Genomic DNA, 15,944 nt, shown 5'->3' on the forward strand with positions numbered 1-15,944 from the left:
GCCACTCGATCCGTGGTACACCCGGCATAGCCAAAGTGACTGTCTTAGCATGACAGTCTAGAATAGCACGACACGGAGATCGCCAATCCATGCCCAAAATGACATCAAAATCCACCATGCACAATAGCAATAGATCTACTCGGGTCTCTAGACCCCCAATAGTCACCACACATGACCGGTACACATGGTCTACAACAATAGTATCGCACATCGGGGTAGATACATGAACAGGTAAAGCAAGAAACTCACGGGGCATACCCAAATAATGAGCAAAGTATGATGACACATAAGAAAAGGTGGAACCGGGATCAGATAATACAGAGCCATCTCTGTGGCAGACTGAAACAATACCTGTAATGACCACATCTGAAGCAATAGCATCTGGACTGCCTGGAAGTTCATAGAAACGGGCCTGACCGCCCCTTGATCGACCTCCCCCTCTGGGGAAACCCTTGGCTTCCTGACCTCCACCCCTAGCTGGTTGAGCAGGTTTAGTAGAGTCTCGCGGATCGGTACGGAGATGTCTGTATTTATCCTCGAGAGGCTGCAGAACCTTTTTAGGAAAAACTTCATATTCTTGAAACTCTTATCGTGCAAACTTGTTGGTTCGAGTACTAAACTTTGGTTATTCCATTCTCTCACAAATGGTGAGGATGCGAGCTACCGGACGAGGTGGACGACCACCAGTGCCACCAGCTGAGACAACTAGAGGCTGTGGACGCAGTCGTGGTCGCGGTAGAGGCAGAGCAGCAAGGGCAGCACCTGTAGATCCACCAGCTGCCCTAGCTCTGGATCAGTCTCCAGCTATGGATGCTCCAGCAGCACCAGTTCAAGCACCAATTGTGCCCATCGTGATTCCGGGTCTTCAGGAGGCCTTGGCACAGATCTTATCAGTTTGCACTGGCTTGGCTCAGGCAGTTTCAGCCACTACAGCAGCAGCTACTTCATAGGCCGGGGGAGGCAATCAGGCCCCTGTTGCTCGCACACCTGAGCAAGTAGTGCAGGGACTACAGACACCAGGGGCACCTCCAGCCCAGCCGGTTGCACCAGCTCAGGAGTTTGTTGTGCCAGTTATGCCGGATGATGAGCAGCGTCGTCTTGAGAGGTTTGGTAGACTCCAGCCTCCATCATTCAGTGGTGATGAGGGCAAGGATGCCTAGGGTTTTCTTGATAAGTGTCAGCGGATGCTCCGTACGGCAGGGATTCTTGAGACTAGTGTTGTGGCATTTACCACCTTCAGTTTACTAGGGCTGCCTTCACTTGGTGGGAGGTGCATGAGAGGCAAACAAGTGCGGAAATAAACACAGCCCAACATCGGGATGTCACCAGTCATGAGCATCTAATCATCCGGCTAAGAGTTTGAAAAAGTACTGCACAGTCTATTACAGATTTAATACAAGGAAAGTAAGATAAGAGGGAGAAGCACTGGGCTGCGAACGTCGAGCAGCTACCTAGTGAACTCCGAACCGCCTGCTGGAAGCAATCAGCACTTGCTAGCGGGACCTCAGGCTCCTGAATATGCACACAGGATACAGGGAGTAATGTGAGTACTCCAACTCAGTGAGTAATAAAAGTAAAAGCAGCTGAGAGATAAGAAAACATGTAAAACACAGCAAGATGCTACAAAAGGTAGTGTGAAATCCAATATAATGCAATAAAATAGTGAAAAGTTTGTAAAACACCTTAGTTCAGTATAAGCTTCTTTAAAACATCTTTTAACATTTAAATGAGTGAACGAAAAGTAGTGAGAAAAGATAAACATATAAACCCAGTCCCTCAAGCAAAGTATCAACAGAATCAACCCTTTGGGCTATCTCACAATCACTCGTATCAGCCCCTCAGGCAATAACATGGAACAACATCAACCCCTCGGGCTATATCACATATCACACTGGGTACCCGCACTCACTAGGGGTGTACAGACTCCGAGAGGGGCCCCTTACGGCCCAAGCGCAATATCAAGTCATCCTGTGACGTAATCAAATAGGCTCTCGGCCTCATATTAAGCCACCTTGTGGCGTACAACTCAGGCATTCGGCCTCAAAATCATGAATCAGTACAATACCGCTGCGGCGCACAGCCGGATCCCACAATAACCTCACAACACAGGCCCTCGGCCCTACTTAGTCAGAAATCTCTAAAATCCACTCGAGCACAGTAAAATATGATGCTCAGCTCAAAATATCATTTAAAAGGTCAAAATAGAGTAAACATGGCTGAGTTATAAAAATAGTAAAATATTGCATGACTGAGTACAAGTATAAAGTCAAAATAGTGAGGAATAGTAGTAAAAATCCCCTAAGGGTCCAAATAGTTGGCGCGAGGCCCAAATATGGCATTCAGCCCAAAATATGATGATAGCAAATAGTTTTCAATCAATTATGCGGTAAAACAGTCATACAGGACGGACTAAGTCACAATCCCTAGCAGTAAACGACCCCACGCTCGTCATCTAGTATGTGTGTCACCTCATAATAGCACAACGATGTGAATTCCGGGGTTTCATACCCTTAAGACAACATTTACAATCATTACTCACCTATATCCGGTCCAAACTCTAGCCCATGATATCTTTGCCTCTCGAATCGGCCTTCAGATGCTCCAAATCTAACCAAAATCAGTACATAACCATCAAAATATGCGAAGGGAACAAAACCTACTCGAAAGTAATCAAATTACAATACAATTCCCAAAATTACCAAAACCCGACCCCCTATATCAAAATCTCACCTATCAACTGGAAATCGCCAAAATTCCAAATTCGCCAATTCAAGCCTAACTCTACTCCGGACCTCCAAAATCCATTCCGAGCACGCTCCTAAGTCCCAAATTACCTAACGGAGCTAACCAAATCATAAAAATTCTAATCTGAGATCATATGCTAACAAGTCAAAACTTGGTCAAACCTTTCAAATTTTAAGCTTCAAACTGAGAAGTGTTCTTCCAAATTCATTTCGATTACCCTGAAAACCAAAACCGACGATGTTCATAAGTCATAATATAGCACACGGGGCTATTCATGCCCAAAAATTGGCAAGCGAAGTGCAAAAGCTCAAGACGACCGGTCGGATCGTTACAATAGCACAAAAGGCAGATAATCTATGGGAGAAATAGGTGGATCATATATACATTAAAGGATCATGCTGAAAATAGTACCAACCTCCAAAAGATTGTTGTTGGTACTGGAAGAGAATATGTAGTGTGAAAGAAAAGTTTAACGATGGATATATAGGGGATGACTAGCAACTAATGGGAGGAAGATACTCTATCCAAAAAGGGTATATTTGGAGGAAAGGGGAGATGAATAATTGGCTTTGGGCTAGATGGATTTTAAATTCTGTTAATATTCCAAAGCATAGTTTCATAAGTTGGCTGGTAATGCATAAAAGTTTATTGACAAGGGAAAGATTGGAGTATGTACAGACACAAGTTGTGGAATATGTGGGGAAGGTACAGAAACTTGCAGCATTTATTCTTTGAATGTCATTTCTTAGAGAAATGTTATAAACTTCTAAAGGAATGACTTGGATTGAGGGCAAATGACTTAGGCATTGATGTTATATGGCAAAGGACAACAAGTAACGTCAAAGGGAAAATGTACAGGAAATTAATCACAGTAGTTGTGGCAGCTTTGGTGTACAAAATATGGCAAGTTAGGAATAATGCAATATGGAATGGTAAATTACCAAGTCCAATAATGGTGTGCAAACAGATTTAACGAGAAAGTAGAGTTGGACTAAGTGTGCATAGCATTAGGAAAGAAGGGAGAAGAAGTAGGGAATGGATAGAAAGCATATATAACAGAAATATAGGACAGGATAGATAGCAAATTTTGTGACTAGAAGGACTTCTTCTAGTTTGTAGAGATATTTGAATGTAATTCTGGTTTGGTTGGAGATTAATAATATTTCTCTTTACACCAAAAGAAAAATTATTACTAATTCCCGTGGATCTGCTTTAGAACAACAGTGTCATGTAACATGCTTCGTCGAAAATCTTTACTAATTATTCATACATAATCCAAAATGAAGAAACAAGAGAACAATAAAATATAGTAAAGTGACATAGTTTGACACAAAAAGCTGAGTAACTTATGTGGTTAGAGTTTGAAGATTTCTATGTGAGGCCGCAAGTTTGAGCCTTTACAACCTCATTTTATATTTTAATTAATACTTTTGTGCCTCATCTAAAAGATATACGTGTCCAGAGGGGATTTGAACCGCTGACCTCTTAGCGATAAGCCGAAGTTGCGGATAATTTCACAATATATTTTAAGTATTTAGAGATGTTGCTGCATTCTTTGTAAGTTGTGTATTACTATTTTAATTAATACTTTTGTGCCTCATCTAAAAGATATATGTGCCCAGAGGGGATTTGAACCGCTGACCTCTTAGAGATTATCAAAGTACTGAACCAATAGGTCATAAGCCAAAGTTGCGGATAATTTCACAATATATTTTAAATATTTAGAGATGTTGTTGCATTCTTTGTAAGTTGTGTATTACTATTTTAATTAATACTTTTGTGCCTCATCTAAAAGATATACGTGCCCAGAGGGGATTTGAACCGCTGACCTCTTAGAGATTATCAAAGTACTGAACCAATAGATCATAAGCCAAAGTTGCGGATAATTTCACAATATATTTTAAATATTTAGAGATGTTGCTGCATTCTTTGTAAGTTGTGTGTTATTATTTTTGGTTGTTTTTTTAAACTATGATATTATTACAGTAATTTAATTGTTTTTTCATGTTTAAAATGGTGACCCCACTTAGAAAAATTCCTACATACGCTCCTACACTAGTACAAGTATCAAGTAACTGTTCACTAAAACTTAAAAAGACGGTAATAAATCACGTAATTTTTTTCCCTTAGTTAAATTTAAAGCTTATTAATTTTTCACATTTTTCACTCATCTTATTGATAGTTAGTTATGCCACACACTTGGATGCCGAGTAAAAGAATAATATTACATGATGTATTAGGATAATCGATGCCATTCTATAATAAGACATTAACCCAAATTTATGGAATGATAACCAAAAGAGTTCATTTTTTTTGTGCCTCATAAAACTAAAACTAATTGTGCGAGACTTTGTTTTCTTTCACAATTGTACGCGGCGAAATCAGAGGACTTGATTTCTCGCTATCAAGTCATTTTGGAACAATGCCTCGAGACCCTGAGGACGGGAAGCCACGACCGAATCCCCTCCCTCAGGGCTCGTCGAGGCCCGACTCAAAGAAGATGGAAATCGAAGCCTGAACAGAAGGGGAAGCTCCCAAGGCACTTGGATAAGTCTGACAAAGCCGGCCTAACCAGGGCCTATGCCGAGGCGTCACGTCTAGTCGTCCCATCTCCATACTTAAAATTAATGCATGTTGTACTATAGCCGAGTTCCCCTCCTTTATAAAGGGAACTCGCACTACCTTGTAAAGGGCTGAGGTTTCTCTATTTCCCCACAAGTGCAATAATATCTCTCTCTCTCTCTCTTTTTTCTTTCTAACTTGCTCGCTCTTGCTAGCTCGAGGCCAACTTTAATATTTATCGCTTTCTTACTTGTTCTTCATTCTATCGCTTGGTATTGACCATATAGAGCTTTGCTTGATCATAATCTAACTGTTATCCCATTCCCGACTATCCCCGATAGCTCAATCTCGACCCGAACATCGACCCCAAGGTCCCCCATTGACCAGCCCTATATCCGGGCAGCCAGCCCCCCGGTTTGATTACTGCCTTGTTTTAGCTTGCATTTCATCATTAAACTTCATACTCCTAGCATCATCTGCTCTAACAACTAGCATAAAAACAGATCACATATTTTTAGAATCTCATTTACAAATTTAATTATTGTTACCATTTTCACGGTAAACAGTTTGGCGCCCAACATGGGGCTAAAAATAATAGTGATTATTTTCTTGTTGGTTCCATTGCACCAACGCACGTTATCTTTCACACTTTTTCTTGTCCAAAGATCTCTTGATTTCAGGTCAAAATGTCTAGTTCAGTAAATAGAGTCGAGAAGGACAACCTCGAAAACTATGAGGAAAACAGCGTGGGTGTCCCAGCCGCTAGAGCACAACCACAGAATCCCGATAACGCGCCCGGACCGATTCTAGCGGATGCGAATTTATAGGACGCACAACAAGTTGACGAAACTTCTCACACCAACAGGAGCACAACAACCGACATGAAGCTCAAAAAACCCCGGCCTGGGAAGAACAAGAAGTTAGTCTTTATATTATTTTTGAAATGTTGCAGCCACAACAATTGGCCACCCAATTACAAAGCCATCCGAATACTCCCAGCACAACAGCACCAAAGACAGCTCCCCCCGTTGAACGAGTACCCAAGAGATAAAGCAACAACGGATCGGTAACAGACCCTGCCATAGCGAAAATGCTTGGGGATCTCTCCAAGAGGATCGAGTCTGGTTCGTGGAAGTTTATGCAACAGTTATCCCCCGAGGAAGCGGTCCCGGAACCTGTTTCACGGAAATCAGGAATGTCAAAACTCCCTAAGTACGATAGGACCTCGGATCCCGAAGAGTGCACCACTGCTTACACGTGCGTGGGAAAAGGCAGCGACCTTCAAGATGATGAGTTCGAGTTCGTCTCGTTGAAGAAGTTCGGGGATACACTCTCAAAAGGAACCATAATGTGGCACCGTAGCCTAGCGCCTAACCTCACAAACTCGTTTACTGTACCAGCAGATTCCTCCGAAGAGGCACATGCTGATGCCATCAAAGCAGCAACGGGAGAGCCCAACACATCTGAAGTCGAACAAAGAGAGAATGAAACGCCACAGGAAGCCGTGCCTCATTCCCAGATAGAACGAACAAGATTGCCCTCGGTTTCGATGACTGGGCAACACAGGCCTTCTCCCGAAGCCTAAACAAACCATGCCCGACGACTTCAGGGAATTTCAAATGAAGCTTGATTAGATACCCAACCGAGATCTGGTCGGATACCCGTACCCGGCACCAGCCACGAATCAGGACTGTGGACGACCATCCGGGAGCCTCCTCGGGCTCGGTATACCCAAGCAGGCTCCCGGCAAAGAAACTAATACCAAACAGATGGAGGTACCATCCATGCGTCGCGGATAGGAGGAACGCCCCAAGATGCAATCTACCTTGCAATGACCGGGAAATGGCTCGAGGGCAACATCCTCGAGGAATCTTCAGCAAAGCCAGATTCAATGAGGCATGGCCGGCAGGGGCACCCCTCCCAGCAGAGTATGATTTCAACATTGCTATACCAAACATCGTGATCACCATAAGTGAAACCAAGGACGCCAAACGACTCAGACCTATTCGACCAAGACCCCTTCAAAGGAACCACAACCTAGCGCAGGAACTACAGGGCACGCGCGGCCACGAAGTCAAAAATGGCCACCAGCTCAGGAGGACAACAACCATGATACTCAATAAAAATTTCCACCGAGTGCTGTCGAGCGATCAGGCCCGAATCCAGCCCCAAGGGAGGAAGGCAACCAGGAAAAACAAAGCAAACAAGCTGCGGCGTATTACCACGACAGTGGAGGAGAAGTGACACCCTCCAAGGACTCATAAATTGGAAAGTAAAAATGTTCGTCGCCAGGGAAAAATGGGTCCAGGGATATATTCCAGAGGACACCCTTACATCCAGAGAAAAGGACACCGAGACTTCATCTCGACCTCACTCTGGCGCATTGGTAACCCTCTCCCTCATTTGATCTATTTCAAATAAAACATGTGTTCATGAATTCAGGTGGTTCGATCAAACATACCAAAGATGTCGGACCAAAGTCATTAGGGTGGTTCGGACTAACAAACCAAATCGCTCCCGTACCTCGGATCTTTGACGGATTCCAAATGACGATCACCACAACAAACAGGAAGACCATTCTCTCGATATAGCTCGTCTAAGCTCGAGCTGGGACACTGAGCTTTGTACCATCAAAGAAGGTGCAAAGCATAGACGTCTTATTCAGATGGCCACGGGCACACCGCCCGGAGACAACGTCGGGCCCATTTCACCAAAAGAATGAAATCTCACGCAAGGGCGGAATTAAAATAGTTGACAAGGAGCAATACGCGATGAGGGAAAATTCCTCACCACATGGCGCATCGCCGGCATCAATACCTCCACCATCAAAAGGATCAGAGGGTAAGCAAACCACATCTTCGGCCAAGCCTGATTAAACACAGCAGAGGGCTGTATCAGGTCTCACACCTCGAAAGGGCAGGAACATGCCAAATCTCAAAACGTCGCCTACACATCCTGCGTTGAGTAAGAACTACTTCACTCCCTTGTTATTTGTTCCCTAACCTGTATGCAGACAATTGGATAGGACATTCAGAAGTTCTAACTCCACCTAGAAATCCCAAGGCCTTAACAAGGTCCGCCGCGCTCTTTTCCTTCGATCGGACTTCCACCCCAAAGAGGGTCTCGCCAGCAAGATTATTAGCAGAGCAACGTACCCCCAGAGGAGGATCCGATAAGATCACAGGCCTTCTTCTACAGTTAAACTACGAGCGATGATCGTTTTTCGAGGGTGCCATCCCCTTGGAAGGACCGGGGAACAACAGCCTGAGTTTCAATAGGGAATCATGTACCGGACCAAATGGTTCGAGGAACCACGCCCGCACGGGCCGAGCTCACAAAAATGAAACAGTATGTGTTTACACCAAGCAATAAAAGAATATCCTTCAGCATCTCATTCTCCAAACAAGGAAATAGAGGTACTCTCGGCAGGAACCCTTCCACCAAATGCATCCCGAAATGCTCGGAGACTTAGCATCAACAGTTTGGCACCCGCACGACCCTAGGGTCGGAACTCCGGGATCATGAAGCCCCAGCAAGGCAACTCTGAGCTCACAAATAGCGGCCTTTGAGCTCAAGCAAACTCAATAAATCGGAGACTGTCACCAATCACCATGTATTGGAAAACCCAAAACTGTAAGACCCCGAGCGGGCAGACTCGATGTAACCAGATCTATTCTACAAAGCAACACAAACTATAAGGCCTCAATAGGCATGATAAAACTGTAATACCTCAACATGCATGATAAAACTATAAGACCTCAACAAGCATGAAAATCCTGAAGTTTAGGCTATACGTCGCATTTGTAAGAATCCCGAAGGGGCATCCCCTCGGTGTAGACGCCTAAACTATCATCCGTGATCAAAAAATGGCTCCATCCAAACACATATGACTACAGTCAAAATGACTGATACAACCAAATTAACGTGACTCGGGGATGCCCGACCATCGCTAAACAAAATTGCAGGCCACTACTTCGAATATACTTCGGAAAGAACCAGTTAAAACAGGCTTCCTCAATAGGCAAAAACGAGCTTCGACCATGTCAGCTCTAAATCACAAGGCTTTGACCTACTCAGCCTACTAGCTATAAACCTTCCGAGGTGCTCAAACATCGCTAATAACGACTTGAAATTGAGGTTCTTCCGGAACCAACGGCGGGTCAGACAAAATTATTTCAAAAGACCTTAACGAGCAGAAAACAAAGCCTACAAAAAGCCCACCGACAAAACAGCATAAGAGCCATTATCGCCAGCCAAACGAGCCTCTGGGCCGCATACTAAAAGGTCTCGACGACCAAACAGCGTAAAAGCTATTGTTGCCAGCTTGAAAATTCACAACTTGAGGAGTAAAATGAGCTCGAGTCGATTCAGAGACCAGATCCAAAATAGTTAACTATACAAGCCTCCGAGCCACATATTGAAAGGTCTCAACCACCAAAACAGCGTAAGAGCCACTATCTCCAGTCTAAAAATCAAAAGAACTTAAGGGTCAATTAAAGCTCAAATCACAACGCGACTCAGAGATTGGACCCGAAATAGTTGAAACAACAAACGCCTGAGGGAGAGAAATAAAGGCCACCGTCGTCCGCCCATGTAGGCGAGAAAGAACTTAATGGTCAATTAAAGCTCAAATCGCAATGCGACTCGGACACTGGACCCAAAATAGTTGAAATAGTGAATGCCCAATGTCAAGAAATGAGAACAATCACTATCTGCCCACACGGGCACAGAAGATCGAAGGTCAGGAAAGCTCGAGTCAAGGCCTGACTCGGAGACTGAGCCCAAACAATTGGGCAAAGCACGGAGGCCCCAGTGCCTGCTCACGTCAAAGATCGCACTTAAAAACCTCTGGGTCTACCTGATCAGTTTTCGACCTTTGAGGATCCTGCCAAACACCGAAACCATCCTGCCTGGTCAAAAGAAATACAGGAAGAGATGCAGAAGAAATAAAGCTTCGAATTTTCTCTTATCTTACATACGCAGAAGGTGCACTCTCCATCTACTAACATGTCCTACAAGTATTAAATACAAAGCGAAAAAACAGCAAAATCTACACTCCGCTCCAAAGGGCTACAACCTGTCAGATTCGCTCTCCGCGACATCAGCAAGAAGTGATTGAGCGTCATGCTCATCTTCCCTTGCTTGAGACAATTCCTCCGAGAGAACGAAGCCCCTTGCAACGATCTCCTTGAGTGCCTCTCTTCGGGATCTGCAACGAACATATTCCTCGATCCTCTTCTCCCGGTAGAGGGCCCGCTTCAGCTCGACTTGGGCATCAACAGCGTCCTTCATACGAATCTCCATCTCCTGATCAGCCTTGGTTTGACTTAATGCCACTTCAGCCCGGGCATCGATTATCTCAGCCCTGATCTTCGAGAGATCAGACTCAAGTTTCCCGATCATATCCGCTTGAACTATAACATTGTCATGGGCCAAGTGGATTTGGGATTCGAAGGCAGGAACCTTGGCCAAAGTGCATGTCTCCTCTAAAGCTTGAGCTTGCACCTGAGCCCTTAGCTCACCACAAGCATTTCTGACACGGTCGGTGTAGCCCTTGAGGTACTCCAAGTCTCCGTCTTATTCTGCAGCTAATATAACAAAAAGGGGTTAACCTTAAGGACCAAAAAGAGTGAAGCGCATGCTACAAAAGGTTACCTGCTCCATCAAATAGCTCTTGTAATTCGAGCTCTGGTATGCCTCATATAGCCAATGCAGCAACTCAACCTCCTTCTCCTCACTAGGGAGACTAAGGGACTCGCCCTCGTCCAAAATTTTCCGAAGCCTGGCTCCTTGATGGAGCTGCTCAGACCTAAGCCTATCACAGGCCTGCAAAAGGAAAACTCAATAAAGAGAGGAGGACGCGAAATACAGGAAAACTGCGCCTAAGCTCACCATGAAGTAAAGCCGGCGGACTTCCTCGAAGTCAGAGCACACTCCTATTGATCCTGCCTCTTTGACCCCAGGAGAACCAACCTCGGGAAAAGCATATTCACTCGGAGGAACTGCCATTCGGGAATCAGACACCCCGAAAACAGCAGGATCGGACGATGCCCTCTCCTCGAAAACACGGGACCGTTCAGCTCCACTAAAAGCTCCATCACACTGCGGGTGCCAATCCCATTTATCGCCATCGTCCCTTGGCTTAGAGGCCGATGCCTCCTTCCCCTCTTTGGAAGAGCATTGCCTCATCCCAAAAAATTGCCCGATACCTGCAAATGGAAAAGCCAGTACAAAAGAAAGGGGAAAATGTCACCTCAAATATATGAAGGCCAAGGCAAAGTCAGCGTACGCGCATACCTTGGTATTTCGCTCCCCATCTGATGCGTAATACAGCTCGCCACCTACGCTCATCGCAAGTCAAATGGGTCACCAGTCTCTGGACCCAGCTGGGCAGGCAAGAACTTTGCCCAGCGTCTATGAAGTTGCTGCAAAAGGGGAAAAACACGATTACTCAACTGATTTTCGCTATAAGAAAAACCTGAAAAAGCACCAAACGCTCCACTCACGTGCATAATTCTATCCCCTCGGGAAATGGCAAAATCTCCACAAGGATAATGTCAGCCGTCCGGACCTGGATGAACCAACTGGCCCACTCTTGATCCCCATATTCTACGTCATCGACAAAAAAAGGCGTGGACGAACGACACCTCAAGGTTAGCAGGCCTTGGTGATGAAAGGGCCGGTATAGCCTGATGAGGTAGCTAAGCGTGAATTCAAGCCCAGCCCTCTCTGCAAAGGACCTCATCATCAGCACCACTCGCCAAAACGATGGATGTATCTACGCCAAAGTAATCCGATACTTCAAGCAAAAGTCAAGCATGACCCTATCAAGGGGGCCAAATGCGAAAGGATATAGGTATACGCTCAAGAATCCATCAGTGGAGTCCGTAATACTCTCATCCGGGGAAAACACCTGCAGCGCTATCCCCTAGCTCCATCCACAGTATCTCCTCACCATCCCCAGATGTTCCTCTCTTATCAAAGACACGGTCTTCAGAGCGAACTCTCGCGGATCCTGAGCGCCGGAAGCAGCACTCCCCACTCCCTGTCGGGCCGGCCCCGAAGTAGTTACCATGACCATGGTAAAATTGACAGACCAGAGCAAGGACATGCGACAACGCTTTTTGCGCCTAAAGGAATGAAGAACCCTATGCCAAAGCAGAAAGGCAGCTATCTGAAATAGTAAGGTCTTTCGAAGAAGCCAAAGCCGCCCCACATATATGCGAGAAGCAGCGATGACTAGCCTACCCGGAGTGAACCCCGAGAATCCAACAGCCTCAATACAGATCGATGGGGTGATACCCAACCCCAGAGGCATCCAACGACAAGAGGCCAGGCCTTAAGGAGTCAACTGTTTTGTCTCCAATCTAGGGATAGTGTCCGACCTCGAGAACCTCTACCAAAAAAGAAATTGGGCTTCGGGAAGCTTTCAACACCATCACTCGACTAAAGGTAGTACCCGGTCTCATGGTTTCCTTTTCTAAAAAAGAGAAATAAGCACACGAAGCTCCGATCACAAAGGCTCCACGAAGGGTCGAGGAAGCGCCTGAATACAGGCAAATCCTCAGTAAAAGTCTATCCCGTAAGCTTTAAAAAGCTATCTACATCAAGTTCAGAGGGACCCTCAGGTACCCAAAGCTGACCTTCATTTAGGATATCATTCTTGAAATAACGAATTGTTAGCGGTACATTCAGCTTGAAGAACAGGAATCAGCAGTGCATTGAATGAAGTCGAAATGCACAAGTCCATGGGAAACCCCGGTCGCCACAAAAGCTCACACCACGGGTCGCATCATTGGTATGATGTCGCCGTAAGAAGCTCGAGGAGTAAAGTGTCAGAATCATTTCCCATTGCTTCATTCTGGGAAACGCGGAGACTATATGTACGCGGCGAAATCAGAGGACTTGATTTCTCTCTATCAAGTCATTTTGGAAGAATGCCTAGAGAAACCAAAGACGGGAAGCCATGACCGAATCCCCTCCCTCGGGGCTTGTCGAGGCCCGACTCAGAGAAGATGGAAATCGAAGCTAGAACATAAGGGGAAACTCCCAACGAATGCGGCTAAGTCTGACAAAGACGGCCTATCCAGGGCCTACGCCGAGGCGTCGCATCTAGCCGTCCCATCTCCATACTTAACAATTAATGCATGTTGTACTATAGCCGAGTTCCCCTCCTATATAAAGGGTGTCACACCTTCTTTTTACCTACACCCCGTAAAAGGGTATAAATACAAGGGAGTTTTTCCAATTAAAGGACAATCGAAACGGGATCGTTTATTTATTAAAAATAAGAGTCGCCACTTGGGATAATTTATGGTGTCCCAAGTCACCGGTATAAAATCCCGAATCGAGGAAAGTTGACTCTGTTCTACAGCCTACGAACACAGAAATCCGGGTAAGGAATTTTGTTAACCTAGGAGAAGGTGTTAGGCATTTCTGAGTTCTGTGGTTCTAGCATGGTAGCTTTGATCATACTTGGCTTGTTAAATTTGTTTAATTACTGACTTTACATCCTATGTGCATTTACCCTTTACCGCTTTTAAATTAAAAATTATCTTGAAACAGGTCACGCGTACGTGTACCCATTTGTTTGGTGCGTCAAAAATCATGTCACGCGAACGTATCTACAATTAATAACACTTTATTATTGTCAAAAAGTTTAGACGAAGTTATGCGGACGTATACGTGGTCATGATAGTGTATTAAATGTGCCTAGAGCAAACTACCAACATTTGTCATATTTTTTATCTAGGTTATTAACATAAGGGCCATGAATAATTAAATTGTAGATGGCATGCTTCAAAACTCTTAAAATTGATTAGTGGCCTATTAGCAAATGTTTCTATTGTTAAAGGACATTTTCCGAAGTTGCGCGAACGCATACTCCAATTTTATTATTAGAAACCGTAATTATGTCATGCGAACATGTCCACAACCACGATAGTATTTTTAAATGGCCCTAAAGGTTTCTCTGCGAATATTTGTTATTTAACATCTATATTATGAAATTAACACAAGAGCCATTTGTTACTAAGCGTCTAATTATAGCTTGCCTCAAATTAATTACCACAAATAATTGAACTAACACGATTTAAGGCCTAGGTGTTCAACTATTAGGGAAGGGGGGAGGGGCGTTAGATGTTCAGAAGCTGCGCCACCCCTATTAGTTAACATCAACAACAATAAAACTTTTAGACTTAAAAGGAGTCCCAGGACAAACGAGAACAGCGAGGCCACTCCTCATTTCCAAAGGGGCATCCAAGACCAGGCCCAAAAGTTAGCTGGGCCTACTGGCCCTGGCCAGCACATGACTGACTGGTATGCATATAAACCAAGGTATAACTGAACAAAAACTCCTCATTTGAATTTTAAAAGACAGTGCAATAGAAGATTATAATACAACGCTCTGATTCTAAAAGAGAAAAAATAAACTAAGCTAAACATGAAACCAATTTAAACTAGATCTAAAGAAAAATAACGAAGCAAACTTAGACCTCTTCTATAGGAAAACAGATATTTCCTAACATCGAGGCTTATCGCACAAATCAGATTCAAAAGTTGTGGCATTGAACCACCAAGTTAACTTGCATACAAGATTCAAATACATACTATAGTAGCCTTGAAAACCTTACTTACTACACATTTAAAGTCTAAAAAATCGAATTGACTGCATTTGAACAAGTCCAAATCCTGACCTTAAGACGAAGAAGTAATGCAAATGACTACATTTAAACAATCAGACTAAGATGGATATCAAACTAAACTACTAGGTCATATGATATTCAGAAGATCAGTCTCTGATCACATATTCAGAGTTTGAAAGGCAATAAGCAAAATTTTCTAGAAAAGAAAAGTAAACAAGTAGACTAAAATGTGAACACAACCAACTGTGAATACAATTCAGAGCTCCAGATTTTATTTTTCTGATTTCCCACATCAAGCTTTACATTTGAATAAAGTGTAGAGATGTGTACTGGGAATGAACAAAGACAAAAATGAAAAATCAATAGGAGCAGCAACAAGAATCAGCACTGAAACAGCCAGCAAAACTAGTCCCAACCCCAGAAATGATGTGCAGCAGCTCAATACAACAAACTCAAACACTTAGCAGCCCAACAAAACTTTAGAACCATCTTTGGCGACCAAGTTTAGTCCCTTTCCCACTCAGATGAGTAAAAGTAGTTTCAAAAGTTGAAAAGGAATCCACACTCACTGAAATTCAATGAAACAGTAAAATTCATGCCATTTTTTGTATTTTTCTGAGCTTTTCTTCTTTTCAGCTCTTGGGTCTTGCCTTGAAAGGCAAGAAAAGCTGCCTTTATAAGAAAGCTATTAGGGCAGACTTAGTTTTACACTTTGCCCCCTTTTCCATTTTCATTATAGCTCAGATATCCTTATAAAAATATAGAAAATCAGAACCAACCCCTTCCCTAGCTTCCTAGAAGCTTCCTAATCTGTTATAACAAGATTCTCTTAGGTGAATTACCCAATTTACCCCTATTACCCCTGTATTTTACCTTGAAACCCGGTCAGACTTGAACATGGGCTTTGAATCACCAAACTGGCTCAATGCTTAGCCAGACATGGGCTTTGAATCAGGCCAAACAGAACGCCTTTAATCATGAGATCTTAGACTG

Source organism: Nicotiana sylvestris, chromosome 11 (genome assembly GCF_000393655.2).
Source record: "Nicotiana sylvestris chromosome 11, ASM39365v2, whole genome shotgun sequence".
Lineage (NCBI taxonomy): Eukaryota > Viridiplantae > Streptophyta > Magnoliopsida > Solanales > Solanaceae > Nicotiana > Nicotiana sylvestris.